This window comes from Tigriopus californicus, chromosome 5, assembly GCF_007210705.1.
Source record: "Tigriopus californicus strain San Diego chromosome 5, Tcal_SD_v2.1, whole genome shotgun sequence".
Taxonomy (NCBI): domain Eukaryota; kingdom Metazoa; phylum Arthropoda; class Copepoda; order Harpacticoida; family Harpacticidae; genus Tigriopus; species Tigriopus californicus.
This window is the reverse complement of record NC_081444.1, coordinates 16,067,546-16,072,269: the sequence shown is the minus strand read 5'-3', so window position 1 is coordinate 16,072,269 and position 4,724 is coordinate 16,067,546.

The following is a 4,724-nucleotide window of genomic DNA, read 5'->3' as shown; positions in this document are numbered from 1 at the left end:
CCATCAGGGCCAGGGGAGCTCGAGAGTCTCAAGTCCCTGATGGCCTCTAAAGCATCTTGATCTGTGACTACAAGATCATCGAAATGCTCAATTTGACAAGCCTTGCCAGGCCCAACAAACTCATCAATAGAGCAATGGACTGTTGCTCCTAAACTCAGTGGAGTTGAAAATACACTAGAGAACTGATCTCCAAGTATGTTGGCCATAGTCCCTAGATTGTCTATGGCTTCCCCGTCGACCTCAAAAGGCCCTACAGTGTGTTTGATCTTTCTCTTAGAGTTTGCATAAGAGAAAAACGCCGTTGGATTCGACCTCACCTCTTGGACAACTCTACTTTCTTTGTTCAAATGATCGGTCTCAATGGAGGCCTTAATTCTACCCTGAATTAAATCCAACTTTCTTTGAAGGCTAGCCACAACTACTGGATTCAAAGTGCTCTGGAGCCTTTTTGCTAATTTGCAACTCCTCTTAAACAATTGCTTCGTATACTTCGGAATTTTAGAATGTGCCCCGTCCTGTGAAACATATTCAGAGATTGCTAGACTGGAACAGACGTCCTCAAAAACTAGAATCATTTTGTCCAAGGCTACATCTATGGACGATTCCTTTTTCAGCATTGAAATAAGATCACGCTCCCCTAACCTTTCTATAATCAACGGCCCCTGTTCATCTTTGAACTTGAACTTAGCCAGACCGACCTTTTTGGCCGATCTTACTCTAGAGCACGCCGGCTTTTGAGAAATGGTCGACCCTATCTCGAGAACATGATGATCTGACAGATTACTAGGTGTCACATGGACATACTGGATCAGATCGGGGTCATTGGAAAAAACATGTCAAGAACGCTATTCGCTCTGGTGGCTACACCAACATGCTGAGAGAGATTGCGCAAGATCGCAAATTCCTCCAGTTTTTCTAACGACTGAGACGTCGATTTCGATACGGGAATATACCCATCTGGACTAGCCTCCCACTCTACAAGGCTAGCCGGAAAATTGAAGTTTAATCTTACTACCCTCCCACCCTTTTGCTTTGATTGGGTTAGTCTAATGACTTGATGTCCCAATTCTACCTTTAAAAGAGAATGACTGTAACTGAAGGATGTACCTTCAACCTATCCTACATACTACATAATATCGTCCTTTTTCTGTAAGTTTCTAACTAGACTTTCCCTCTCTGGAGGTTCATCAGAAACCCATATGTTAGTATCAAATACCAATGAGATATGATAAATGAATAAGGCTAGGAATAGCTGATGAGATAAGTAACTTTCATTGCACCATTAATGAATGGAAACTTACCTATGAAGTCAAAGACTAACATAGACAAACGAGGCGAGTGTCAACGCAACCTGGTTGCAAGGTGGCAGAAAACCTGCCAACACTGCTATGTATCCGCTTCTTTGCGATTTCTTCATTCCTACCGACCGATCGCTCGTAATTTTACCACCCTCCCACCCTTACTGTTTTGATTGTGTTACCCTAATGGCTTCATGCCCCATTTGTGCCGTTAAAAGTGAGAGGTTGTAATGGGAGGGTGCATCGTCAATCTATTGCACTCGCTAATATCGCTCATTTTCTGTAACTTTCTAGCTAGACTTTCTGTCTCTGTAGGTTCATCAGAAACCCATATGTAAGTATCAACTTCCAATGAGGTATGACATATGTATAGGGCTAGAAAAAGCTGAAAAGATTATCACCTTTTATTACATCAGTAAAAAACATAATTTTGCAATTATCAAGAGTTCAGGTGAAATTGTTATATCGTTTATATTGTTATATCGTTTATATTGTTATAACTTTTTTTTAATAAGTTCTACAAGGAATGCCCACGTCTACCCGTTTTACTATTCATTCATCTCGTCATGCCTTTTTTCGTACCCGTTCCCCTTACATGCGTGCAATTGGAGTAAATGGACAAGATGATGTTTTGCATTAGAAACGGATTGTTTCAAAGACCCCAAGATAGAGATCCTCGTTCTGTCAAGTGTTTTCTATTTCATGACCACTGCGGATTGTCCCCTCGAGACGAGAATTTCCGGGAAGCAATCGCTGACAAAGAATGCAGCACATTTTGGACAAATGGATCCGCCAGGCGAGAAGCATCAGTCTCTCTCTTTTTTTCTTTCTGTATGTAAACAAAGAAAGGAACATGTGATAAATGAGCAAAACTTTCGCAAGCCCCTGGGCCATTCCCTCCCAGGTAACCTAACTAGGCCCAAAGGCCAATTGTTCCATCCACTTCATCCAAGATGTGCATACGGTGCGACTAACAAACTCGTGCTTTTTTGCACTTCTATCTTCGGTCGACTAGTCCGATAACCGATGGACTGTTGCCTTCCGTGGAACTTGACGTGATTAAACGATCTGAATGACACACGATCAAAATGACAATATTGGATTTTGCATTCGGATGTATCAATCAAAGGTGAATTCATGCTCAACCATGTCACTTGACAGACACGAACGTACTTTGCACTCGTGGTTCATTTGATTTGTTTTTGATATTCGCTCCTCTGACCGTCGTTATTTGGAAGATTCGAGTACAAAATGATTTGGCCATGGGGCGTAAATGCCTGACAGTGACAATGGAGAGGCCAAGACTCACCAAGATTCGAGAAGCCTTAGGCTAGAGAGTTAGGGAGCCAAGTCAGAGAAACTGGAGAGAGAAAGAGAGACTCCTACTTGTTGTTACACTACCGAACGCGGCTCAATTGTCCAAAGAATGAGAGAATATTCTAGAACCGAGATACCCTTCAATCATCTTTTCGGTCACGTCAGTGTGTAGCAGAGTTATGAGTATGACCATAGCAATGTTATTTCAGCACACAACTCAAAATGCCTTATGCAGGCTTGCATGCGTTATTGAACTTCTGTATGTACTACCCATAATCCAATTAGGATCGCTCAAGGGATCCTGTCTGACGGGTTCATTCACATGCTAACGTAAGTACTGTATGTAGTCTGAACTTCCTGGCAAAGTTCATGTCCCTCCGTTGTTTGTAAGACTCAAAGTCATTAAGGTCGGTTGGTATTCTCAATACTCGGTTTCCAAGGGCTCACGTGTTGTAGGCAGTCTTATAAGTTATAAGAACATCTTCAAATAAGTGAACAAGTGTTCACTGCGACTCTTTGCAAAATCAAGGAGTTTAAGAGATCTGTATCATCATGCACCGTTTCGAAACCAAATTGAATAAGAAATGAATGGAGGATTCAAGTGAAAACGAGAAATAAATAAAACAGTGATTTCACTTGGATGGTGAAAAAATCCTGCTCAATGCACAAGGGAAAAAAATGAGAATAGAATAAACACATCCAAGATTAGGGATAGACGGTAAAGGTTTTGGTAAGTAGTCGAGGGCAGATTTGAAAGAGACTTGTTTCCCAAAAAGATGTTATTTCAATGTTACCCAATGTCGATAAAGCGAGATGACAACATTACAAATGTATTTTGATTTTTGAACCAATTGATGTCGCTCCGAAACTGTGTGGCATTGAGGAATGTCAACGATGATTTTCTACACGTTTGATTACAACCACAAAAGTTCAGAACTGCATGGCAGAATATGAATGAAGTAAATTGATTGCAAGAGCGCCTGGACATGTGATGTGGCAAAAAGTGACTTTGTGTCTTTACAATCTTAAAGCAGTAGTAGCTGAAAGTGTAAACGCTGGGTTATTGTAATATTAGATGTGTTATTAAAAGGCAAAATCCGCTTAGCACAACGTATTTTTACATTTCAATGGGGAGTTAAAACAACCGTTGTCTTCCAAACTTCTTTTTTGAGATCCTATATTCGGGACATTGCTCATTGAAAATTGGGTTGGAAACTTTCAGTTAGTTATGTCCACCTTTTGATTGTTTATCTACTACTGTGATAGTGACACCCACCATCGAGTACAGCATGATCGTGGATTCGCAGAATGTCAAATATTTTCATGAAAAAATAAAAAAAAAATAACTTTAGGAATGCACCTTTCAGAACAAATCAGATGACTTCAATTATCCTCCCCAAACTGTATTTTATTTCGAGGAACGCTCATGCCACACTGGAATAAATATGTTGTTGATTATCACAATGTGTCATGTATTGTACATAAATGCAGAAGAGTTTTCAAGAAAACGATGTGACATAAATTTAGCAAATAAGTAAAGTACCATTTTAACATCAATCAGTAAACTTATGATCATGGAAATATATTTAGAGATGTAATCTCCAATACTATGTGCTGAGTAGGGTCAACTTTTCCTTCCAGGTTTAAAAAATTTTAAGAACTGATAAAAAAAGTTACATTTACTACAAACAAGACGCTTTCAAATTCACTATCATTTTTGCTACAATCTTTTGGTAAATTGTGCCCTCGTGGTTCTTAAACCTCACTTCTTCAAGTACTTTGAAAGGCCAATAACTAAACAAGGTCCGAATATGCAGAGAAAATATGCATTTTATGATACATAAAATTTGGACAAAAGCCGGTCAAAACACCAAACAAATATGCACTAGGAAGGATCAAACTGGGGACCTCTCTTTCATTAGAGAACTACACTAGCCACATATCTTTCCTAAAAACGTGAACTTTCAACGGCGGGCATTGAACCCACTGCATCCATGGAGAGGGTTTTTGACTTGTTTTCAGGCTGCTTTTTCAGTCACTCAGCTACGGTTTCTCAAAATTGTCGCAAAAATACGAAGACCGTTTTGGGCTTTGCCAAAAGTCAACATG